This window comes from Platalea leucorodia (genome assembly GCF_965183815.1).
Source record: "Platalea leucorodia genome assembly, chromosome: 3".
Lineage (NCBI taxonomy): Eukaryota > Metazoa > Chordata > Aves > Pelecaniformes > Threskiornithidae > Platalea > Platalea leucorodia.
In genome coordinates, this window is record NC_138825.1 from 6,073,356 (window position 1) to 6,100,545 (window position 27,190).

The 27,190-nt window shown below is 39.6% G+C and overlaps 1 protein-coding gene across 2 annotated transcripts in view; it reads left to right on the top strand.

The window, feature by feature from the left end:
• PLCB4 (phospholipase C beta 4) overlaps nt 1-27,190 on the top strand; it is a 207,317-nt gene that overhangs the window by 73,013 nt on the left and 107,114 nt on the right. The window contains exon 3 of one of the 2 annotated variants that reach the window (XM_082306164.1): nt 1,909-1,976. The exons of the other annotated variant lie outside the window; for it this stretch is intronic. The gene's annotated coding sequence lies outside the window, so the exon portion shown is untranslated. The remainder of the gene's footprint in view (nt 1-1,908; nt 1,977-27,190) is intronic. 2 annotated transcript variants of the gene reach the window in all.

A 27,190-nucleotide genomic window follows, 5' to 3' on the forward strand; every position in this document is an offset into this window, starting at 1 on the left:
AGTGCTTGGCTGATCTTGGCACTTAGTTGACAGCAAGCTGGCTGGGATTTAACCTGCATTAGGCATGGGCAATGTCTGCTTATCTAAGGGCAGGAAAAAGAAGTGACAAGTCATTCTGGCTATTTCTGCTAACATGGTATGGCTGTCATCTCAAACTCAGCTCTTGTGGATTGGGTTTCATGACTTACCATGAAGGTAGGGGTTTATGCCTTCATTTTCAGAATTTCTATTTTAACTAGTCCCCTTAAAGGTTAGTTGTTTTCTCTTATCTCACAGCTCCATCTACTGTTGGTGCATTTCGTTATATTCAGTCTCCGTCTTCAGTTTTCTCTTAAACTCACGCACAGAGCTAAAAGCTGTTTTCACCTTTCACGCACTCTTGCTGTTCGGTACCTCCTTCGTCCTCCTTGGTCTCCCCCAGATTCCTCTGTTGCTTCTTTCTTGCCCCTGATTTACTTTTAAGTGCTGTGAGCACCACCATGACACTGCTCTGACTGACAGTTTTAGGTGTTACTCGGATCTCTTTGGGTCACAGACTGAAGACTGTTGCAGGAGAGGATTGCATGTCAGATGCTTAACATCTGTTGGAAAAAGCTTCTTATCTGTGCACACATCTAATTGTTTCCCCAAATTCTTACTGTGTCGCATTTCTGTTACTGTTACAAACTTGCCTTGATAAGTGCAGTCCTACTTCACTCCTACCAATTTGAAATGATTCCGCAGTTTTTAGCCTGCTCCTTTGACGGTGTCATTGCCCTGTTTGCTTCTCCCTCTCCTGGCTTCTCGTACATCAAACATCAACTGCCCTTTTGTACTTCCAAGGCTCTTCACCATGATTCCCAGTGGCTGTCACCTCTGCTCTGTTTCTCTCAGTAATAAGAAACGTACTCTCACCCCTGATCAGGCCAGGACCCAAGCCTTTGTTGTTAATTTTTTTCCATTCTCAACTCAAGACCTTTATTCTCTATTTTTTGTGGCCTCTTGCAGCAAAAGATGCCACCATAACATCTGACAAGCTGCCTCGTTATCTTTCTTCAGTTCCTCTCGTAAAGTCTCTTTTCTATAAAGAACCCACTATTTTGAGACTCTTGTGTAAAAAGTATTGTCTTGTTATTTCCAAGGCCGCTCATACCCCTTCGGCTTAGCTATGTGCATCTCTGGCAACTTTTCCTATGAGCTGTTTGTGACACAGAAGAACTTTGGTTCTGTTTTGGTACAATGCCAGACAAAATAGCGTGTGGCTTATGACTGGAGCTCTGAGGTGGTCTGGAAATATAGATGATACTAATATGCCCTTTGCTAAACGTTTTAGTTGCAATAACTTGTGGGTGAAACGTGGCCATGTGGCAGGCAGGATGCTTAGAAACCTGAGGAATGGGTGTCCAGGAGGATCGTTGTCCTCATATTTTCTAATGCTCATGCTCTGCTCTTGTGTAACTAGTCCTGGGTTACTGGAGCTTGTCTGTTACTCATTCTGAAGTGAAATCTTCCAACTTTATGTTGCTCATCTAAAGAAGATGTGAAACAGAAACAATTAAAATCAGCTAGCATTTATTCTGGGAAGATATAAATGTGGCAGCACTGTTCAGCTGCTCCTTTGTGATGATTATTAATCATTCAGGATGCTTTATGAATGTTAAAAACTGTCCTGGCATGGTGCAGTGGGGAATGGCATGCTTCATCCAGAGCTTCCGACAGTACCAGCCACGACTTATCTCTTTCTATGTAAGGTTATATAGCAAAACATGTCCCATGAAAGATTTTAACAGTGACGTAACCAAATCCTGTTCTGAAGTGTTTGTCTTGATACTGTACTTTTGTGGACTGAGAGGGGCGTTTTTGCCAATAGTGAGGTCTAGCAGATAACACCAGGTTTTATGCTGATCATCTTGTTTTATTGCTTCACAGAAGGAAGAGTTTCCCAGCACATCAGCCTAATTAGACCACTGTTTATCCATCCAGTCCAGAACTGCTTTGTAAGTTCCTTGCTTGTAAACTAGAAATTACAGTTGAGTAGAATTTGCAAATGTGGTGCTAATGGATTCTCTCTCTCTCAATGTATCAGTTTAAACTTTTGGCCCGCTATTGTATGACTCTGAATCAACTGTGTGTATGTATATGTATATACATATATGTATATGACTTCGCTTCATATATATGATTCTGTCATTAGTAAAATGAAACTAATTAAGAGTATCAGAGAACGAAGAGGCTGTTACTTGGCACGTAATTTCTAGGTCTTATGTGTTTCATGGCAGTATTGGCTTATAATATTTTAAAATCTCAGCCTGCCACCATCTTCTGCTGGTTTCTGTGGAGATGTCAGACTGTGAACCTCATCGGGAGCCAATTTTTTTCTTAAAGAACAAAGGAAAACACACACACGCACACTTTTTTTGTATTGTGGTGTAATTGCTGATGAAGTAGCATGTGTATTACAGAGATGTGAACGACTTGCTGATGTTGGGAGGAAGGTCAGGGAGCTGGTGGTGTCACTGAAGTCTTTGTAACCTGATCCAATAGCTTAAGATAGCCAAGACCCAAAAGAGACAGCTTTATTAATTGAGGAGGCAGCTTGGGGAACAGTAGGGAGCGACTGTAGCGTGTGGGGCATGGGTTGTTGCCACTGGAAAACTGTTGACTGGTAAATTCCAAGATAGCTATTAGTAGCATTATTTCCACAATGAGAGTCTGCTCAGTTTGTCAGCGGTCATGACATGTAGATGACCAGCTTGTGAAGAGGAACTTCATGAAGAAGTAGCAGGTAGAAACACACTTCTGCACAGCAGGGCTGCCTAGGCAGCTATTAGGATTCCAGAAGGCCTCCCAAACTGCAGCTTAACAAAACCCTAACGTAGCTTTTGCACTTGCCTAGCTCTTGTTTGGTTCATACCAACCTCAGTAATTGTCATGACAAAACTAAGCCCACAAAAAGATTTGCCAAATGTTCCATCTAGTTCTTGCTCTTGCTAAACGGGAGACATCTTCATGATTGAATTTTGAACTCTGTTGCCGTGGATGAGTGTCATGCAACACTGGCAACAGATGAACCTGCTGAGGTGCAAAGTCTGCAGACTAATAAGAAATACTGGATCAGTGGCCTGCATTTAGAAGTACTTTTTTTCATCCAGAAAATCCAAGATTTCAAGTCCAAAGGAAAGTAACTACTCCTCCAGACAATTCCTTGTGGTGCACCTGAATGTCTTGCTCCTTAATGCGTATCTGTGTGTTATGGGAGCTGTGTGTTAGGATGAGGTTCAGTGATAAACTGCATAACAGCCACTACGGAGTGGCCAGTCTGCTTAAATGCTCTCATCTGCTGGACCAGTGTCACCAAGGGCTCTGGGTCACCCAAGTGAATCTCATAGTGGGCAGTGGAGAATGTTTCAATCTTTTTCTCTGCAATCAGTACCGTGCAGAAAAGCCTACGTGTACCCAGCAGTGAGGGAAAAGGGAGTGCTTCCTGGTACAGGCATTATCTGGAATCGCCTTTTTCTCCTATAAAATAGGTTTGGCTCCAGGCCAGACAACTCAGCATCCTCTCATCTCATACTCCCAGCTCCATGTTCTCCATGGATATACCGGAGTATTGCTCTGTTTGGTTTTCCCCTTTGCCATTGCATGGGATGCCAGTGTTACTGATAATGCCTAAACTGAATCTGTTTGTTACTAGTAAAGCTTAAATCAGTGATTAGAACAGTTGAAAAATGTTACCATTTTCCTGGAAATACAGCTAGTGCTAGGCAGAGCTTACTAATACAAACTTGAGAAACTGTGGGTGGATGTTGTATTCCCAAGGGGTGAAATAGCTGACAATACATGGCAACTGACAAACAACAACAGAAGTCTTTTTTGGCATTCATATGGGGCCAAAGAGAATACATGCTGTTCAGAAATCAAGTGGATAATGAAGTGTTTGGCTAGGGTAGAACAATAATATCCAGGCTGTCCTAGAGTTCAGAAAGCATTTGTGTTGTTACTGAGCTGCAGTGGTTGGTTGGTGCATATGGATGCATATGTGTGTGTGTGTATCCAAAATGAAAATGTGTTTTCGATTACTTAAACTTCAAAATACCAAAAGTGATTAGGCTACATTTGGACTTACTTTTAAAGTAAAGTGCTCTTTTAGAAGTATAAATAAGTATTTATTTAAAACCAAAACAAACTTCAGCATCGGAGTCCAGTGCTAAACGTCTAATGAGATGTGTGACCCGTGAAGGCTCATCTTAATCAACTGTGTTTGCGTTCCGTAATTAAGCCTTATGATAGCCTTGCTGGCTTTGAATATTTCATGTGTAGCTTGGAAGCCTGTTTGAACCTGTCTCGGAGTCAAATCATTTTTTCACGTCAATCCTGAAAGTAAAAACCTATACGTGAGGTCGTTGAAGTAACAGGTATTAGAGAACTTTCTTTTATTTTAGTTAAGTACACAAGATTGCACAGTGGATGAGATCTGTTTAGCACAGCAGCTTCCTGGAAATACTGGGAATGATAGCTCATATTCAATAAGCATTTTTTTTTTTTTAAAAATACAGAGTTTGTTTAAAACATTTCAGCTGTTGTTGTGTCTGGTGCTTCTTGTATAATAAAATGACACAGTGACTTTACAGCAATTAAGAAACTCCTTGTTTTGATATACCCTTGGTGCTTCAGTGAGAGTTGCCTAGCAATGTCAGGCTGCTGATACAGCCAGAGCTTTTGCCTCGCAAGGATACCTGTGTCACCTTTCTGGCAGATGTTACCTCTTTTGGTCCTCAGTCTCTTTCATAAACGCTTGGAAGTTCAGTTGTCTTTTGTGGATGTTTTTTTTTTTTTTTTTTCTTTTCTTTTTCTCCCTGCTGCTTCTGTTTGTTACAGTTAATTGTTATAAGACCAGAATGAGACATTTTATTGTGGTGAGGACGAGTAACAAAAGCAGCCAGGACATGTTGTTTGTTACAAAAACTTGAGTACCGCCTTTGTGAAATTTAACATCAGTTGCTACAAAAAAAAATTACTTGCCCTTTCTTTCTGTTTTTCAAGAATGTCATACCTTGAAGTTCTCTGCTACAGGCAGTGTTTTGTATTCTGGGTGCTGAGCTGGTGAAGTCTAAATGTTTCATAAAAGCCTCTTTGGGAGAAGGAACCAAGCAATTTCTCCTTCGTGCTAGCAGCAGGGTTATTAAGGCTTCATAACTTCTTACTCTCAGAGGTAGGAGCCAGAGAAAAGGAAGGTGGGCCAGACTTGCAGAATTAGGGGGGAAAAAAACCCCACAAGCAGCAATTTATTGCTCTAGTTCTAACCTAATTTACTGAGTCATTCTTCTGGTTGAAGGGTTTTGTATTCTCATGTTGCACTGTGGTTCCATAGTTTTGAGGCCATCATAAAAATGAAGGGAGGCCTGGAGGAAAAGATACAGAGATAGGCGTAGGCAGCAATCCCACTGCTGTCTCTCCTTGGATGTCCATGCCTGGGTTCCAAGGGTGGAATTTTAGTCAGCGTTAGCGGATTAGATTATATAACTGTTAGCTTGGTTTTGTGTTATTTAGAGCTTGTTCTTACGAATTTAATAAGTTGATTATACAAACTCATGAAAGGAACACTCATCAAGAAAACAGTTTAACAGAAAAATACTGCTTATGGCTTAAAGTCTCTGAGCACCAGACTGCAGAAGAATATTCTGAGAAAAGTGTAGCTACGTGCTTGGCCTGATCAGGTGCGCTCCCCTAGGTATCACCTCATGGCCACCATTGGTGGTAGAGTCTTTGATCAGGCCTAGTATGATTATTGTGTTATTGGATGGATACTTCTTTAAGAGTTAAAATCCGGTGTTTTGTTGCTTCTCTTCTTTTCCAGGCAAAAATAAAAACTGCACAGGTGACATTACATTGTTAGCAAGTGTACGGCACAGCATACACCAAACTACAAGGAACTCCCAGAGGGAGCAAAAGATGTTGCTGCCTAGCATTTGCTTTCCTCTCTTCTCATATTAGACAAGCTCTGTCTGTTGCCATCCTGTTGACTCTGTGCTCACTACTGATTACAGGGATAAAGACAGGAGAGTGTGTTTGGTTCCTCCACAGTGAGAAAAAGGTGAGAGCCTGCTGTGCCCCCTGAAGATGCATGCTTGTGAAACTGGCATCATTCAGTCTTTAGGTTTTGATGAATTTGCTCCTCTTTCCCCAGCACTTCAGTAATAAGGATGCCACCATGCAGCTGCCTTGTTATTTCTGCTTGTGAGTTGGAGAAGGGACAAAATTAGAGAGTGTGTGGCTTTGAACACCTCAGTTACTGGCCGGAGGTCCCAGTCCAGTATCTTATTCATCAGATGTATACCTCCTGTCCTTTTTTCCCTTTCCCTCATAAAAGAGTAGGTATGCAAAGGGCCTGATGCTTAGGAGGCATGCAGAGGGCTTGTTGATGATTAACTGAGGCTTGTCCAGAGACCAGTGCTAGCAAAGACTGTATCCTACTATTCGAAGCCATAGAGTCAAGGCCTGTAAACTCTGATTGGTTTCCTATAAAATACAGCAAAGCTCCCATTCAGGGGGATGTTCGTATCCCCTTATGAATTGATGTGGACTTCTCTACACAGACACTGTGGGTCTCTAGTGTTTCACTTAGCAGCTTACTAATTAACAAATGAACTCGTAAATGCAATATAGGTGGTAAAGGTGTCAGTAAGTCAGCTACCAAGTTCAGCCAGTTCTGCATAGTGCACATCTACATGCTGCTGAGAGAAAACAGGCAATCGAACAAAAAACCCCAGACTTGACAGTGTACCTTGGATGTTATTAGCAATCAGTAGTGTTACTCGAGTTAGTGAGCCTGTTAACAACCCGGTATTAAGATATTTCTCTTTTACCATATTACCACAGCATCTAAAAAAAACCAGCCATACAGAGAACACCAGGACTTCATTGGGTTTGAAAGTGGACAAATACACTACAAAAGAAGTTTTCTGCCCAGAACAGAAATAAACTGTGATCAAGGAATGACTTGTAAGAGTTAAAGTTGGGAAGGTCAGAACTAAGGAAGTAAGGTAGTTTTTGGTTGGTTGGTTTGGTTTTTTTTTTTTTTTTTTTTTTTTTCATGGAAATGTCTAAGTACTTGCAGCTGTAAGTGGAGGTAACTCCTTTTAGGACTGCTGAAAATGAATGAAATAAGTAGAAATCCTTATATACTATTTTAAATTATTTCCTTTGTTTTCTTTTGCCTGCCTGTCTTTGCTTTTTTTTTTTTCCTTTTATGTGTCTCAAATTTGTATGGCAATTTATGTTAATTATCCCTGGAAATTCATAACAATGACTGAATTACACTCCAGAAAGTAAGTTTTAGTGCAGTGTGACACTTGCAACTCTGCAAGTCTCAAAGCTCCTTTTTACTGATTGCTTTCTCAATTTTGGTCTATAAGAAGTCTAATTGTTTATATATATGTGTAACACATTATGTGTTTGTATACAGCCAGGCAGTATATTTTCCTTGTAGAAACAATTTGTGTACATGGCTTCTTGCCAAGAAAACAGCTTTCCTGACATTTAGTATACCTCTGTCTCAGTCTGTCAGTTTAACTCGGCACAAAACTCCTTTGCAGAGGACCTGTTTGCTAGGTAAAACATCTCTGAGTAACTGCCTTGACCGTGTGCTGGGGATGTTAGTCATGGAGAGAGGCTGCGTGAGAAAGAAACACCCAACGCGACCCATCTGGTTGCACTCCATTTAAAATGGGCATTTCCCTGATGATCCCCAGAAGTGAATCTTAATAAATCCCTTTAGAAAGGTTTCTTTCCTTTGCCCTGCTCCCTTCTTGTAAGGGGATAATGCTGTGCAGAGATATAGCGGATTTTTAGGAGCCTGGTCTCCTAACTTTAATCATCTTCTAACATTCAATACAGACACGTGTTTTGGGGTTTTTTCAAGTCTACATCTTATTCTAGAAGTAGGTAATCTTTGAATCTCTGTATCTTAGCCTCAACTGGAAAAATAGTTCACCTTATGCATGCTCTGATTGTTAGGAATGAAAGCTCTATTTCACAGCGGCCGCAGGAATTGTAACTCTTCAGCTGTGCTCACTGGGAAAAGCGTACAGCCAAAAAATATGAGATATAAGATCTTTTGCTGGACTACTTTTGAGTTGATCTGGGATGACAGAACCTATTTCAGGCCAACAGTCATTCTGAGGTTTCCATGGAGATTAATGATGTCAGAGGAGCAACATCTGAGTGCAGTTTGCTAGAAAACAAGGCTATAATGTTATAGTGGAGAAGTGAAGTCTTTGCATTTTTGTAAACTCATAGAATAGTGAAGCACGTTTTCTCAGTGGATTGCAATTTGCTTTTGATTTGTGCTGAACATGAGCTGAAGTAATGCTTTTGCAGTGTGGTGGTTTTCCTGCAGTTTACCTCAGTGCTGTAAGTGATGATTTCAGTACCATCTCATATACCATCTGTTTTAGCTTTGATTGCTGTTCTCTTTACTTGTGTATTTTGTGTATTCTCATATTACCTTGTTAAACTCTCTGGCATTTTCTGTCTGCACTGAATTGCCTTGCCTCAAGGGTGATGCCCAGGGTTCCCTGTGAGTATATTTGCAATGCATGAGCATCAAAATTAGAGTAAGTTAGACCTCTGCTGAGTTGTCTGAAACTTAAGAGCTGCCACAAAGGATAGTAGGCGTAAGAGAGGGGAGAAGTGGCAAAGTGGGAAAATATAAAAGTTTAACAGAGGCATAATTTAAAGCTAAAATTTGACCCTTAAGAATTTGAAAACTGTTACCACTACTTGCAGTTTTATAAAGATTAAAATGCCACTCCACTGTGGAGAGATTACTGACCAAGGAACTGAATGTGTTAGAATCAGTAGGAAAGGCATAGCATTTTTGCATGGGGTTTTGCAAAGGGAGGGATTGGGAGATCTCAAGGTGCCTCAATCCCACTGAAATTTTGTAGCTTTTTAGCAATTCTTGAATGGGAAGCAGGCTCTGCAAGCAGTGCTGGTGCCCTGTCATTACCTAGGGGGTTTTTTTTCAGTTCCACAACTGCGGTTTTGCTATGCATTATTTGAGGAAGTCTTGTAAAGTTAAGTTTACCAAAATAAAAGTCAAGAAGCAGTACTTAAATTTGGCCAATTTTTCAGGTTGAGCAGAAAATGGGGGGGGGGGAAAAACTTGTTCAAAATAAGAAAACTGGGGGGAAAATAGTCTTAAGATTTTATGCTTAAGTTGAATTTACGAAGCCACTTGTGGCTTCTAGAACACTGCCTATAGAACGGTGCTCGTGCATACATGCACACATACTGAAGAACAGTCAGAATAACAGTAACGATGGTAAACAATGTCAAGTCTCTGCTTTGCATGTTTTTCTCAGAAGATTATTAAACAGAGACCAGTCTTTTCTGGAGCATCTACTATGCTTCAGTCACCATACTTGGCTCTTGTTTCGTAACTGTAGTTCTAACAGAAACATCTTTTGTGTAGAGGGAAGCACCAGACTATGTAAACTTGCTTTTATGACTTGCATAAATTGTCAAAAGGTACTCGTATTTTAGAGAATTTATTTTTTAGAAAGCAAAGTGGCAAAGCACCTCTGACCTCAGATCCTTTTATGTCTGAGTTCGGCAGAAAAGGAATTATTTTTTCACCCAAGCCACTTTCTAAATTCCTGAAATGCAAAGCTTACACAGGGAGAGAATGGCCTACTCTCATACTGACTCAACTGACAGTTCCTCCTAAAAATCAGGGCAAGTTAATACATTCCACATGTTCCCTGCCCCAGTTTTTCAAATTGATTATTTTGAAAAGCTAAGTAAGCCTATCTTTATTTTGCAGGAAATGTTTGGTGCCATTAGGCAGCGATGCTGTTGAAGAGAACAAAGCTGGAACAGCTTTTGATAATGTCCTCTGAGAAATGGCCAATTGCTATACAAGTGATACGAACAGGACTGTTTGTTCTCACTGGGTGCTCAGCACTTGAAAATTCACGCACTTCACTCATGAGCCTAAAAAGGAGTGAAATTCTTTTGGAGCCTTAAATATTGAGCCATTTTGAAAATCTGTCCCCGTATGTGTAATACGATCATATGCTATATGACTGTTTTTCAGTAATGCAGTTACAGGTGTCTGACCATTACCTGGAGGGCTGAAGCTTTTGTGTATTACTTCACTTAAGAAAGGGGGAAAATCTGTTATGGGACTATGTCCTATGAAGCAATACAGTCTTTTTGCAGGTCTGGGCTTAGCGAGTTAGCGAGTTTCATACTTGGATAGCAGGAGTTATCTCAGTGTGGGAAGAGAAGCCTGGGTGAAACAGCTACAGGCTGCAGTCTTGTTATTTCCTGTGAGAGATTAAGGTTTAATGAAATGTTCTGTAATCCGTAACAGTGTTGAAGCACCTTTGTGTGTGTTAAATGGACAGAGGAAGCGCAGAGTAGAGGAAAGTTATGGAGAAAGAATATTGTGCCGTATGTTTTAAGCACATTCCTTTAGGAGAATAATTTTTCACATCTAATGAGTCATGCAGATGGTTGCATAATTGATTGACATTTTATATGCAAGTATTCTTCCATCCATCTAAATTTCGCCCTTCAAACACTGCCTTTTGACTCGGTTCTGTTACTAGCATACCATGTTTGGCAATGTTTTGGTATGCTGACTTTACTTGACCAAATACAAATTTTACTTAACCAAATACAAAGTAATGGCCTGACAAATACAGAGATAGGAATCACTAAGCTTGCAGCAGAGCATAGCATCTTTTTTAATATTGCTGGTTTTTTGATATTTTGCTGTGAAAAAGAACAGTCGATATCTGTTTCCACCTCCTTATGTTCTCTTGATCTGTCACCTTTACTCGTCTCTTCGCCCATCGTGCCAGTGGCTTTGGCAATGATGGAGCCTTTTGCAGGTACTGACCTCCACACCTCTACTGGTGGAGTGTTTGCTAGTGGGAGGCACCACACCTGTTGGGAACAACTGATCTTAGGTGGAAAAAGAAGAAAAGAGGGGGAACCCTTCGCCTAGGCCACACTTAGCAAATCCTTCAATGCTGCTTGTTTTTAAAAACTGATTTCACTTTCCCCCAAGAAGCAAGAGGGAGTTTATTTTGTACAGTAACCTCACAAAACTGATACTAGAAAGGCAGATGCAGAAAGCACAAACTGAAAAGGAGCATCAGATCATTTGCCTTAAACTGTAGCTATGTCAGACCTTGGTTGGCAGGAATAAGGAGGGGCTCTATCTGTACAGGAATAAGAGCTAGGACTTGTAGTGTTGGATGTTTTGCATGGACAGTCGGCAGTATGAGGCTCATAATTTGTTTTTCCCTTTAGAGGCATGAATGTTGTGCCCTTCAAGTGCAGCATTTATACATGGAAGTGGACATTTGTAAGTGCACGCTCTGCAAATAGCTGCATGGCTGACTACTTGTTTACCCTCAGCATGAATGTCTGCATGCAGAGTTTTGCAGGTGCAGCCAACATGCAAACGTTTTTCCCACGCTCTTCAGCCATCCCATCATTTTAGAACAGGGCTTTGTAAGCTGATATTTGATACTCTGAGGTTTGTTTTTTTTTTAATCAACTTTGCTATGCCACCATAATACTGTTTGTTTGCTGCAGTTTTCAGTTTTAGGATCAAGTAATTCACTTAGTCCAAGAATTTCCTATTGCTTACATCACAAAGAATACCAAAAACTAAAAAGTTACCAGTTCTTTACATACTCTTAAGAAAGAAGCATTTTTAATTAAGTATTTTTTGATTTATGTTTTGATGTAGAAGGATAAAAAACCCGATATGTCTGTATGTTCTTCAGTTAATAAAAATTGGTATTTTGCTTCTGCATGGGAAAAAAAAAACCCTGAAGCGAGTAAAAAAGTTACCTTTTGTAATTTGTTCCATATTAAGAGCCTTGAAGGTGCTCTGAAGTATGCAGAATGAACGGTCTCTGGCTCTTACAATTTGTACTCAATAAGGTGGTCAAAGTGGTATTGAGTCAGTGATGTCCATTCTGCATAGCAAATCATCCAAGTTTGACAGTTTTAGATTTTAAAAGACTGTTCCTTGTATACTCGGAGTTTTACACCTGAATTCTCTGAAGATTTTGAATCGGTGAGCATGCTACAGCCTCTCCCTCTCTTTCTTTATCCTTATAGTGTTAATATTGAGGTAGGAAAATGTTAACTCTGTATTTCTGCTGTAGAACTGTAGCATAAGCAGGGTTGCCTGGGGTGGCACAGGACCTGCAGTCAAGTTGGAAACTGAACCAGGGTTTGAACTGAATCTTGGTAGGAATTGCCTGTCAGAGGAGCCTCCCTGCCTGATGAACAAGTTTTAAATGGCTCACGAACGGTCAAAGATGAAGGGGAGGGTGTGCCAGAAATGGGAATGAATGGTGGAGTCAGAATTTGAAGGACATGGGCAACTTGTATTTGGAGAGAGGAGACAAGGGATGAATAAAGTATGATGGTAAAGGAGAAGAAGAAATGAGATGGTATGAGAGTTTGGAAAGGAGGCAAAGTGGCTTGAATAACAGCAGCAGAACTCGCCAATTCAGCAAAGCAAGGGAGTCTGTGAAGAGCTGGGTGATGTCTGAAGAGGGGAGAGAGCAAGCAGAAGAGGGAGATGTTTTAGGGGGTGTGTAGAAGGTGCAGACAGGGCACCAGGGGTTTATACATAGAGAGCTTGGGAATAGGAGAGGAGAGCTATCTTACCTAGTGATGTTTAATAATAATGAGTGAAAATTAGTTTCCATCAAGTTGGAATTGTGATTTATCATAGAAGAGTCCCAGCAGTTAAGCCAGTACATTCTTCTGTGCCTCTATTATTGTCGCTCTAGAGAATTGCTGCCTTCATCCTAGGGACCATGAAGCGTGGCTGCAAATGTTGTCAGAAAGATCAGCAGAAGATCAAGGGCAAAAAAAGCTCAGATATAACCTGCATTTAGCTTCAACTTTGCTATTTCTGTTTCAGTCCTAAAAATATGGCTTCCGTGTCCAAACCTTGTCTGTTTTCTTTTCAGCTATTCTCAGTTATAGTTACTGGGTAATATTTGTAAACTTCACCTCACCTAAAGTGCTGTACTAGCTTTATCAGTGTACCTCATGCAGATAATTTGAAACCTTAAAAACTGGTAGAAATATATAGCTGGGTTTTTTTTTTTCCTTCTGCAATGTAAGGTTTTTTTAGTTCTTTAAAATCCATGTGTAGACTTCTCTTTTTTTTTTTAAGTCTATGGGAAAACAGTGAAGAAAACAACAGGGCCACATGAGGGAATTCCACATTTATTTTTGGCATTTAATTTCCATGAAAAGGAGGATGCTGTTGACGCAGGACATTTCTTTCTTTTTTTCCAAGTTGCGAATGTTATGGAAGCATTAAAAGTTAGTTCCTTGTTGTCAAGATTCCAAAATAGATGTTTGCATAGTAGATTAGATGTAATATTTGTGTAACTTTGAAAACAGCTTTCGGGCTGGTGTTTCATAAGTGGGATATGGAGCTGTATCATCAGAGAGAGTATTACTTCTCAAATGCATGTTGCATATACAGAATTGATCAGCTTACGGACAGTACACCACAGTGATTGAAGAGCCATGTGCAGATCATTAGTAGTATAAAAGCAGAGGTATGTGCAGTTATAACTGTTCTCCTCCTCAGTGTAAAAAAAATGGTTTGTTGTAGCTGAAGTCTCATGCTTGGCTTGTGATTTTACCATTGCAAACCTCAGAAGGAGATGGCCTAAAACTGGAGAATTGGAGCTTGGGAAGATAAAACATCATATACAGGAAAGGTGCTTGTATTTCAAAATAAAACCCTCCCCTGCATTATCTGAAAATCTGTAGAAAGATAATTTACCACCTGTAGGAAATTACTCCAAAATACTCATTATCAAAGAAAATTGACTGAAGAAATGCTTTGGCTTCAACCTCCCATTTCTTTTAAGAGAAAATACCAAAGCAACAAATAAGCTGTAAGAGGTCCACTGGATTGCAGGGCCACTTTCTTCTTTTCCAGTTGGTGGTTAAGTTGGCAAAGTCAAGCAAAGTAATGGTGGTAGTGGGGAGAGGGGAGGAGGGATGTTAAAATGCACTGTCCTTTTGAATGCAAAACTTCTGGGGAGCAGATCTGTTCTGAGGTGGCTCAGCACAGTGCCTACAACGGCACCCAGGACTTTGTACTTAAAACACTGTCTGGGAGACTTGCACTGTGTTGAGGAGGGATGGAGAAGTGAGGATCAGATTTTACCAGGCCCCTAATTTGGTATGAGGTCTGGTCGCCAGCACCGCAAGCTAGAAGCTCTGCTGCTGAGGCCCAGGCACAGGTCAGCGTATACACTGGTGATGGCTTTCCTCCAGCTCTGCCTGAAGGAGATGCTGTTTGCTGCTGGAATGTAAATTGTCCCTGAAAATGAGGTTGTCATGAACAAGCAGTACTTGGTACCTGATAATTTTGAATTATTGGGCTAGGGTCTAGTGCTCCTTAATAGATGAATAGAGAAGTCTGTGGTATTTCCAAGGGCTGTCACAGCATCCATAGAGCCTGTGTGCTGCTCCATAGCACCTAAAGCAGTTCTCCTCCTGAGTTCAGCTTTGACTGCCCTCGTACTTTTTCTGGTCACAATCACAAAGATAGCTGGATAAACCCAAGAACAACTCCTGTTTTCCTATAGGGAAATAAATTGGAATGAGGGTTGGATTCATTGCTTCTCTTGATCCAGCTTTTGCAGTCCACTTAAATGGGAGTCTGATTAGACTCTTTGTGAGGAAATTACATATTTAACTGTGAAACTGCAGATGTAGCTATTTTCAGAAATCTACCCGCCCATCCTTGTACAGCTAAAAATGGCTTGTCTTGCCTCAGACAGAGGGATGACAAGATATGCAAGCTAGCTAGCCAGTCGGGCCAGGCTGTCTTGCCCCTTAAAGATGTTACTGCTGGAATTCTTTTAAATACTGTTCTGCACAGAGTCCATGCAAATTAGCTAATTACCAGCCTCTGCGCAGGCTTCCGTGAGTGCTGAATAGTGGAACAGAATGATTTAATTTCTCTAACATATTCTCTTGGCACTCTTGCATGCAGAATATGTTGCTCTAAAGTATCCCTTGATACTAGATCCTTGGCAGTGTTCCAAAAGGAGTTCAAGTTAAAAACCATTCAGCGTAATTCAAGGGTTGGTAAACCTAGATTTGTCACCTTCCCTGCATCATATAATTTTACCGTCTGTAATGCGGGCTTTCCTCTTCTCTCACAGAAGTAAAGAGATGATCTTACGTAAGTGTTTAAACTGTGAATCAGGGAGTATGGCTGGCACTGGTTATGCACGTGATATTCTCTTGGGAGAGTAATTAAACTGAGGTGAAGTGATCATATGAATCTTAATTTTTGCAAATTCATTATGCTTAAAAAAAAAAAAAAGACTATATAGAGTTCTCAGAATGTGCTGAACTCAGGAGGAGAACTGCTTTAGGTGCTATGGAGCAGTGCACAGGCTCTGTGGATGCTGTGACAGCCCTTGGAAATACCACAGACTTCTCTATTCATCTATTAAGGAGCACTAGACCCTAGCCCAATAACTCAGAATTATCAGGTACCAAGTACTGCTTGTTCATGACAACCTAATTTTCAGGGACAATTTACATTCCAACAGCAAACAGCATCTGAGTAAGTGAGTGTGATTGTTTTCCATTGTGATTTTCTGTTTTGCATTGTGCTTACTCTAAAATGCATGCCGCTGTCAGAGACAGTAGTAGCGTACTTTAATTTCCCATTGAAGTTCTTGTGAAAGAGTTTGTACGTAGAGTACAGGACCATTTTGACTGGCTGAGTGTAAATGATTTAAATGACAAAAAGTTTTGGGATGTGGCCAGATTTAAGCTAACAGGAAAAGGAATTTGGTCAAGAGGTTCTGTTTCTCCTCAGTAGTTAGGTCTGAATCCTAGAAACACTCTCAATATGTGTTAACTCATTAATTTTACTGCAACTATCAAATAAATCTAAATATAGGCATAAGCACTGGCAAGTATTAGCCAGCTAGTTCTATTAATTGAAGCATGCTAATGTCACTGAAGATTCCTTTAATGGTAGCTGCATTCTTTAGCTGTCTAGATACCATTAAAAAAAAAAAAAAAAAAAAAAAGGCATGCCTTAAACATCGGGCAGGCAGGAGTAGTGTCTACACGTTAAGAAATATCAGCATCTGAAAGAGCAAATTCAAGAACTGATGAACACTAACATTATTAAATTTATGGGATTTCTGTTAGGAGCACGTGGAAAATGGTATTAAGGCAATTATGAGTTATTGAAAGAATTAGGACTCTCTGGTTCCCAGCAGGAAAAGGTCGATCATTGTTTATCGAATGGGGCGTTATTTTCATCAGTAGGCATTGCGCATATATTTGTAAGTCAAACACGGACTGTTATAAGATCATAATGAACTAATGAACTGTCCTTGTATTGTTTGATAGACTGTAAATAAACTGATTTCTTCTATCTATCTGTCTGTCTGTCTGTCTAAGGCGTGAGCTGCACCCCACTGGAGAATGCCGAAGGTGACAAAAGCTTAGATGAAAAGGCGACACATTAGGGTGTGATAGTACGTAGGGATGGTAATGGGCTCAGAATCATGATGCATCATCCAAATTCCTGCCAAAAGACATTAACTACTGGTCTTTACCAAGGTGGATGGGCCACCTTTACTTAACCCAGGAAAGGAACATGTATAATTTTATATATGTTTGATAAAAAAATTAGTAAGTCTTAGCAATCAAGAGGAAGTTGTAGATCAACTAATTATATGTTGTTGGTTGCCTGTCTGTCATCTTACTACAGTGTTTCAATGACTAGAGAGATCGCAATTTCAAATTGAGAAAATTGATTTCATTTTCATTATGTTTAATAGTTAAACAATAGTGTTCTCTCCCTAAAAAATGGTAAACATATAACAAAAAGAACAAAAGTATGTATTGGAAGTTCAGAAGATCAGTGTATTGTATGTGTTCCTTTGCTTAGTAGAGGTTCCCTTTGTTGTGTCTTTCAAAAATTATGCGTTAAGGTGCCATCTTAATTTATTTTAACAGCATCAATCTCATAAATACCAGCATAAGCAGAATACCACCCCTGCCCCCACAAGACACAGAGTAGTTGCTAAGTGCAACTAGCTGTAATACGTGTAGTTAGCCCTTTGTAAATATTTGCAGATCATGGTATTGATGTCATAGTTGGACCTTGCTAATCACATCTTTCTTCAGATGGGACTCCGTGTAGATCTGTCTCAAAAAGCTCATGTGTTCTCATTCTTCCTTAATTCCTTGCATCTTTTTAATCCAGGCTGAAGCTGGATTGAACATTTTAGGTAGTAAATCTCATGCAAGTACTATAATTTATTTCAGTGACCTAAACATGATAATAAGGATTGTGTGGAAGAGTGCTTTGGTCCCTAGTTTGTTTTCTATTTTAAACAGCTAAAAGCAGCAGTCTGGCACTAAGCTAAAATAAGTGTATTTTGCAGCCCCGAAAGAATTGTGTTCCTATTTTTCGGGCATCCTTATTTTTATAATAATTCATTTCAAATCAGACTGAATTTAAAATGGAAAAGTGTTTCAAAATTGTGTAAACTGGAAACTATGTAGCAAAAACATGTACCAGTTCTCTTTCAAACTTGTGATGGCTTATTCTTTAAGCAAAATGTTCCCAGCCAAGTTGCATAAACTGGGATGCTGGCCTTTCGAGATCACTTCTGTCCACTGGCCCAGCATGTGCAGAGATCTTAGCTGTCACAGCATGCGTGTTTTGTCATTTCTGACAGAGCCTGCACATCTGAATTCCTGATTATAGGTCATACTGGAAATCAGTATTTTTAATTACCGCTTGTATTTCAGGGGAAAAAAAAAAATCATTTAAAGTACTGTGAACTTGCCAGAATTCTTAAATTAATATCTACTGCTGAGTTTTCAAAGAGCCTGAAGGGAACGTAGCTTCTGTAGGTGTCTTCAAGAAATTGAGGCAGGGCTTAATGCGTGTCCAGTACTAAACCTAACAATCATACCTATTTTGGTTTTTTTGGTTTTGTTTTGGATTGTTTTTTTTATTATACTCTTCCCCATGACTTCTGAATGAATGGTAATTACTGGAGTTTGTGTGCTTCCTAATTGATTACGGTAACAAAAGTCTAGGAAGGATTTGTTGGAGTACCCAGTATTGGGCACAGTACCTCAGAGGAAGTGTGGTCCCTGGACAGAGGTGAAAGGAGAGAGATGGTATGATTAGAGTATGAGAAAAGAGGAAAGATTGAATGAACTGGAGTTCTTTAGCCTAGAAACAATAAAGTCTTCATATTCCAATTGCCGGTTGGGTTTTTTGATTGCATTCACAGTCATCAATTAGAAAAACTGAGAGCAGCTTAGCTGTGTCCAGTGCTACTTTTTGTCTTTTGACATTAACAATACTTGTGCGTGCTCTGAGATTGCTAAGGGGCAATACCTATTGAATAGCAGTAAACATTTGCTAAGCAGCTGTGTTCATTGGCTCTTTTCAGTTTCTTATATATCTACAGCTTGACTCATGAAGGGCAGTGCCAACCAGCAGTGTCTGTATTCAGGAACGGCTTTTAGGTGGAAACTGAAAAACTTCATTGCCTCAAGAGTTTGTTGCAAATTTGTCATTCAAAAATGTGTGTCATTTAAAACAAAAAATACTAGCCATTCTAAAAGTGAGGTAGTCATTTACCATTAGATACTCTCTTGTAAGTACTGTACCAATGGCCATTAGATGCAAAACCATACTGTTCCATTGGATATCAGCTTTACACTTATTTTACTGATGTCCATTGCTGCCACTTGTTGCAAATGTCGTGCATGGGAGAGCAAGCGATGACTGCTCGCTCTGGACCAAAATTGATATTCTCAGTGTTACCCTACCTGAGACCATCCTACCAGAAACAGGCATCCTGTTTCTCATATTGTGCAGCAGACATTTGACATATCTTTGCAAGCCCATGTCCAGTTTTGGTACCTCCCTCTGTGCTGTGAGGTAGGTTGCAGGTTGCCAGACTTGTCCAGGTATCTGTTGTACTTTGGGACCGTGCCAGTGGGATCTGCAGGTCTCCTGCAGATGCATGAGCAAATCTCCTATGGGAATGTTTTTCTCTTCCATCAGCCATCTGGAGCTCTTGTAGGCAGACTTGATGAATAACATCAGGCAGGTAAAAATACCTGTGCTTCCATGAGCAGTATGGAAGTGTATTTCCAGCATGCCGCTTTCTGATTGCCTGCCTGCTTGTCTCCCAGCAAAGATCTGGGCTATGTCTGGGGCTCCAAAGGGTCATTCATTTCTGGATGCTAAGCTCTGATAAGATGCCAGCACTCTACAACAAAAGCACAGATATGAAAATTCACTCCAGTATCTTACCCTGAGTACTTAAAAGCATTATGAGGCAGGCTGCTGTGTTTCTCTGCTTTATGCAAGATGCTTCCAAGTTTCCAACTGATTTTTTTTTTTTTTTAATTATTATTGTCTTTGTAAGTTGTGACATGAATTTTTCCAGAAAGTGACAACCGGGCTATGAGGCAGATGAAGCTGCCTGTCCTAAACACTGTGTGGAGTGAACATGTTGTCAGCTGTCTCTCTCATTAGTTATCCTTAGCATTAGATCATTTTATCAGTTGTATAGCTTTTAGACAGATTACAGTCTCTGAAAATGATAATTGGAAAATTGATCTTTGGTTAACTATGGGTTTTAAATACTCAAGAGTTTTCTGCAAAGAGAAAAGGAAAAATCCATGTACCATGGTGTCTAGGGTAAGAAACATGGAAATCTTTGAAGTGAGGATTATTTAAACTAGGAAAAACTTTTCCAGGGTAAAGGCTAGTGAAGCACTTGAATAGGTTGCCTGCGAAGCTTGTTGCCTTCGGAGTGCTGCAGGTGTTTACATGAAAGTTAGTCACATCTATCAGGATGGAATAGGTTTGGCCCTTCCAGGGGCTGGATAATGGAGTAGATGACTCTTCTGAGTGTCCTCCAGTACAAGGACTTAATGGTTTTTGTTGTTGTTGTTGTTTTGGGTTTGGATTTTTTTGGAAGGAACAGGTATTCTGATGGAAACTTTCTTTTAAAGACACATTCAAAAGATCTGCAAAACTGCCTGAAATCAGATATTTACTGGCTTAAAAAGGTTTTAATGTCAGTCATTTATTAAAACTAGCAGCTGTGTCCCTTTGCCCAAGACTTGAAATCTTCTAAATCCTTTAGAAATAAATTTTGCACAAAAATTTTAATGTGGTTAACTAACAAAATAATGAGGTTTCTCAAAAAAGTCTCTGTGCATTGAATAATGCAAGGGGTTTATATATATATATATGTGTATATATATTTTATCTTTATATATATGTACGCATGTATACATATAAAATCTTAAAACCTGTTCTTAAGACACAGGCCATTCTGAATGTGGTTGGCAGCACCAAATAAATCTTCCTGATTACTTTGGACCCTTTAGTCACTAAATGTCGAATTTAGAAAAGCTTACTTGTTTTATAGAGAAAAATAATTAGAAGTAAAAATACCCAAAAGCTAAGATCTTATCTAGTAGCAGAAGCTGCTCTTGTTAATTTTTCCAAGCATGTAGAGGACAGCAAGAGTTTATGCTGAAAAAAATCAGATTAAAATTAAGCTAGTGTTTATTCTTCATAATTGTAGCTCACCACCAGTCACATCTTTTGCAGCTGATGCTCACTTTGATATGCCACTATACTTGATGACATCTTCATATTGATTTTAAGCTGTCCTCCTAAGTCTGCCCAATCTGTTTGTATTGCTCCCCCTATGTTAAGGGATCACTGCAAATAGGAGTAGGAGACTTGCTACCTATAATATGGCTGAAGCCATATTTTCAAGCAATGACTCTCCTGGTAAAGCACTCATGGTAAAAGTATCTAGTAAAGGTGATTTAATATAGAGGGAATTACAAAGCTAAGCAAAAGTTTAAATCTCACTATAAATTACAGATTCCTCTGCGGCATTTAGATTGTGAATATTTGGAATGTATCTCGGGAAAATGGTTTTGGATCCAAGCATATTCAAAGCATGGAATAAGAATGAATGAGAAACCTGCAAATCAATATGAAACTATTGCAGATCCAACATGATGGTATTATGAATTTTGCTTTGGCTCAACGATTGGAAATGACAATTTTGCTAGATATGATTGAAGAGTACCAAAATGAAGTAGAAGTAGGGTGCTTATTTCATCTTTAACTTGTATGACAATGGAAATCTGTTAGATATTTCTGTGGGGATAATTCTCAGAATGGATTGGGATAAACCCTGTGATGACAACAACCAAAAATGTATGCTTTATACTTGGAAAGAGCTTCCACGCTGTCCTGAAAGAATTTGGTAGGTACTGCGGCAGTGTGTGACATTCAGAAAGTTGACCTTATGAACAAATCAAAAATCATAGGAACATTATTAGTAAGCATTTGTGGTGTTCAGAGGAGTGGACCGGGAGATCCAGGTAGAATTTTGACCGCAGGAACAAAATGGCAATGACCTCAGTACCTTCAGGGGAACCAGACTTTTGGGGACCTAGCTGTGCTTTGATGTGGTTTTGACTTCACGCATTACTTGGACCAGGTTTGCAAGCGTATTTAAACATATAGTAGTGCAAGTAACGAGTCACTGGAGTTTATAGGAGGGTTAGCTGAGTCTCAGAGGTGATTCTGGCCATTTCATTAAACTCTTTATTATTACTATTATATCCACGTGCTCCAGCAGAAGTGCAGTTCATGGTTTTCAAACCTGTAGATTAAGTAGCTGTATCTTTCCCAGCTGCTCATCTTAATGAGCAAACTTCTCCCAGCTGGCTATTTGGGTATCTATAGGTGCTTAACTGAAGGCACAAATGTAGTAGTTGTGCGATGTCAGATTAGGTGTTCTGGTGAAAATAGACCCTGTGGTATATAAAAATAATACCATTACACATCTGGTGGATGATAAATAAAATTATTCTCTTAGATCATCTCTTATTTCAGCCATTCGTAGCCTATTTCTTGTCTGTGAGAGGGGTCTGTTTTTCTGGGGAGCTTTCTGACCATCTGATGAACAATGCTGTATATAGTCAAGTTTATTACTGTACTAGAATTAGATTTGTAAATCCTGAAGAGATTTAAAGAGGAATTTTTCCCTTCTACCTCTTCATCTTCCTTTGTTTCTTTGTTTGTTTGTTTTTAAAGGAAGGGTTGAATGTATATACAATATGCTGAAAATTAAGGTAAAAATATCAAATGGTGTTTTTTAATTTAAGATCATTGATTCTTCCTGCTGGATACATACATTTTAACTTCAAGAAGCTGATTAAGTATATGTCAGCATATGTTAAAAAAATAAGATTGGCAGTCTGTGAAGAAGGTAAAATTGTACTATTTACTATAAGATTTGGGTGGAGAAAATGTCTTTGAATTCACTAGCATTGTCTAATATTTTCGTTTCAATTTATTTTTTGTTTATTGTCTTTACCATTTATTGCCATTTTCTGCCCATCAGAAATCTATTTCAGTGGTTTTCAATAAATAACATAAGACTTAGGCACAGATTTTGTCACTGTTTTATTGCTGTGAAGCAGAAGAATGTTATGTTACACGAGAGTAGGAAATGAAACAAGTTAGCTTTAATTTTTCTCCCTTCTTTCTGAGAGGTGGTATTAAGTATGGCACTACAGAGATGAAGAGTACACGAGGTGTATACAACAAGACTTTATCACCAGGGAGGAAAAACAAGGTGATATCACCTTGCTAATCTTTAAAAAAAATTAATGTATTATTTCACAGTGCCTGTTAACTAAACTACATTCTCTAATCCTGAAATGTTTTTGTTTTGTAAGATACAAAGAAACAAAATTCTGTGATGTTAAAATGGGGTGAATGTGTAATATAGCCAAGACTGTATTCATTAATTCTTTAATCAAGTTTGTCCTGATGTTGTCCTCAACGCACAGAAACCATCCTTAAGCACTTTCGGTTCATTCCACCGATATTCCTCACTGTTATTCTGGTTTTCTGCTTATTATATCTGGTTAATATGGATATTAACAGTATTTATTCCTGTTGCTTATTCTTTATTATTGGTTATGTACAAGCAAATAGTCCCCATGATTGGGTTTAGCAGAAATTGAATCTCTAGGTTCTGTATGTTTTGAGGTAACATTCTATTGTATTCATCCTACACAAAACAGGCGATGCAACTTAGTAAGACTTGCTAGTAAGGCATAAATTCCATTTCATTAAGCAGGTGGGACTGCCCTGGGAAGAAAATGAAAAGTGAGACCAGATCATCTGGTTCTTCATCAAGGTATACGTCCACTGGGTTTTCAGTCTCTGTGACCTTTTGCAACTATGTTTTCTTGTCATACTGTGGTTCAGCATCAGAACGCTATTTTAAAAAATATTTATTGACTGTATTTACATTGAAACTGTGCAAAGACCTTATGCATGGTGTATAATTAAGAGCTGAGCAAAATTCTCACAGCCAAACCAAATGATTTACCTGGAGATTTCCCAGGTTAGTGATTCTGGATGCAGCATCCCTCTGTCTTTCTGACTAGGTCTATATTATTTTGGGTTTTTTTTTTAAATAATTTTTTTATTTTTAAACTTATAAGCGGTCTTCTGAGATTCATTCTGCACCCATCTCAAATGTTTGGCAAGTGACTTTTTTTCCTCCTTCATCAGAAGATGAATAAAATATAATTCCACTGATGCTTCAGATGGCTTATATCACTTGAGACATGCAAGGTGCCTCAGAGTACATTATACTGATGAGGAGCGTCTGTTACTGCTAGAGCTTCAAACCCTTCATGCAGCCAGAGCTGTATGAAACCATGCAAACTAACTGCTCCAGAAGCATCCAAAAGGAGTAACTAAAATTTGTGTGTGTGTGTTCGCATTCATTTATTTGTCTCTGATCTTAACACTATTTCAGAGATAATGAAGTCAGATTTCCAAGTTTTATTTGCAACCATGCGGAAGATGGATGCAGAGATTCTTGTTTAATCATGTGCTGTCAAGGGCTTTGGGAGAAGCAGAAAATGTTGTGAAAATTATGATGAAACTGAGTGTCTCACACAGGCTGATACTGGCTGATCCTCTGCCAGCAGAACGATCGGGACTTGCAGCCTTTGCACCTCCCAGGTGTCCCACCACCCTGCTTCTCTGTCCCGTTGTTTATAACAGAGGCAGTGGCCTCTTCCCTGACGTTGACTGAGCAGTTTCATTTCATCTCTGTATGTTGACTGTTACCATTTATAATTGTTTGCTTAGGTCTTTTATAGAATAAGAAAAAAATGGGTTTGGCATGCCATTCAAGCTGTTCTTGAGATGGGTCACTTGAATCTAGCAAGCGAGTTGCTTACATTGAAACATTGCTTGCAAATGCCTCATGGGGTTCTCTTGGGTCCTTCCTAAGAAGTGGTACGTAAGCTGAACACAGGTTGGAGTCAGCGGGGAAAAATGCATACTTTTTCACAGTTGAATTTGCTTCAGTTTCCTGAGTTTCAGTTTCAACTTAATCCTTAAACAATGGTTTTATTGAAGTAAACTTTCAATTTTAAAGGCTAGAGTACAAACCTGGGGTTTGGATTTCACCCATGCTTTGCTGAAGTAATCTTACCTTGTAGTGTACCTGCCGGGAGAGGCTCATAGTTGGAAGACAGAAATCTATTAGAGAGACCTGTGTTTTCACCGTCCTTATATGTTACATAGGAGCAGGTACTGTTTATATACTGTGAAAATGAGAATTACAGCAATACTGTGAGTACAGAGTAATTTATGGAGGATTCAGTAACTGCAGGCTGTTATTCTGAACAAAGACAAGTGTTACTGAAGAGTCTTTGAGAATATTACTGCAGTCTAAAATCATCTCTGATTGCTTCAAAGATTGCCGTGTGATATTTTAAGGCTTTCAGCCAGCCTGTATTGAGTGACTGTAAATGTACTGCGAAACAGCATTCACGCTAGTGTTGCAGCAGAAGGTATGTTTGCCCTACATACCATAATGGGTAGAAATCCCCAAGATCCCTGGGCAAGCACTAAATGAGCTGGAAGCAGCCTAGCTGTAGTAACGTGGAGCTCTGCACGGCTGAGAAGCAGACTAAATTAACCTGCACAGGGAGGTTGCTTCTAGCACCCCAGAAAGCCTAGCAAAACACTGCCAGCTCAGAGCTGACTCGCCCATCTACATGTTACACTGCACAGCATAAATGTGCCTACCGAAGACTTGAATAAAACAGTCACGTGCTACTGTAGTCTGAGCTGCTTTTTCTGTTACCAGCTTGTGTGTCAGGTATACCTGATCTTTGACCAGTGTTACCACTGAGGGACCACCTAGCTCCAGTTGGAAACATCACTTAATTTATGCCAGAAGATTTTTGTATGTGAACAAAATGGTGGATTGAGGCATTGTATTCTCCAGGAATCCTCTGTACTCTTGATGTAGGGCAAAAAGGGATGTCTCTTAATACCCACATGTGAAAAAAAGTGGGGAAAAAAGATCTTAATTTTTACAATTTTTTTTCTTGTTTAACGTTGACTGAAATTTTAAAGATCTGCACATGTTTTTCCAAGAATATTTTTGTAAACAACATTGAGTAAACTGGTCTCATGGCATGCCATTTCTAAAGCAGGTCTGTGGGGACATGTCTTATTGTCCCAAGCCACAAGTATGATTACAGAGTGGGTGGCTTTGCTCTGCAGTGTAGTATTGCTGATTAGACTTTGTGCTGCTCAAGTTCAGTTTGCGGCACATGCTGGAGACTGTAGTCGTAGGGGTTCAGGTAGCATGGTTGGAGCTGTTATTTAGAGTTATGCCTTTTTGTTAGCTTTGGATCTTGTGGCAGTTTTTATCCTGATACATCAACCTGGTTTATGTCCTGGTTTCATACTTCTCCAAAACAAAGCCACACCTTCTAAGAAAGGCAGGTTTGGATAGAAATGATGTTACCTTGCGCCTATCAGGATCCAATCCTAAAGCAAAAGGAAGTCTGATTTCCTTAATTGTAACAGAGTGCTGCCCATTATAGAAGCTTGAAAAGAGTAGCCTTTGTTTCCTAGATTTGATAGTTATGCCACGGTGTTTGTCTGAGTAACTTATTCCTTTTTATCTTGTGTGTGAATTTGGCTTTCTGATAGAAAGTGCAGTGTCTCTGCTTATTGCATCCAGCACCTTCATGATGTTATTTATATTCAGCCTGATTTTCAAGTATTGCCATCTTGAACTTTAAAATCAGGTTCTTCTTTAACCATAGCTTCAAAAACAAATTAAGAATAAATTTTGTCCTTGTTCTGCTTAATAGTTCTGCTATCTGTTTCTTTATGTTCAGACAGGATTTATTTAAAAAAAAAAAAAAAAAGTTATTGAAAACGTTTCAACTTACCAGCTATGGTAGCTGTAGCTGTAGGTTTGCTTTTTTACATTACAGTAAGCAAGTTCTTAAATGCCTTTGTAAACAATTAAGTTTCTACTTAAAGCAGAGTTTGCACTCTGTTGTAAAATTTACAGAAATAGCAAACTTGTTTGAGAATTGGAAGATCAGAGCAACAGTCCTGACAAAACGGACTGCAAAGAATCAATGCTGAGAGAAAGCATACTCAAAGTCAACCAGTTTTCAAAATCACGATGGTCTCTCCCAGTAGTGTCTGTGAGACCAGCTTGCCTGGCCCAGCATTGCAGTTTGCTGCTACCAAGAAGGTTGGTGCTCTTGCTTATCTCAGCCACGCACTGCCAGTCTTTCCCTTATGCTGCTTCTGGTCATGACTCCTGTGTGACTGGGATACAGTGCATGAAGCTAGCAGAAGATAACAAGTGAATAGCTTTCCACCGCTACACCAAGATGAACTGGCTAAGCTGGGATCACTTGGGCTAGCAGGTATTGGATTATCCAAAAGCAAATGGAAGCGAGGGGTAGGACCGCTCTTTTCGGTGAGAGGGAGTTGGATTGGCTCCTTTTTTGCTGGCACTCTGAAAAAGCAGCTGTGTGTTGCATTTCCCTGGTTTTTCTGCAGTTAGGTTACTCTGGTTACCTCTGATAAGTGGTTGTCTCCAGCACACACTGGTAACAATTAACTTGGGGACAGTGGTGACCACTGCTCTGCCTGTTTACAAAGCTAATGGGTATCTGAGCCCTTAACGTGGTTAATCAAGGATACTCCGAGGTGGGCACAGTTAGTTCACAC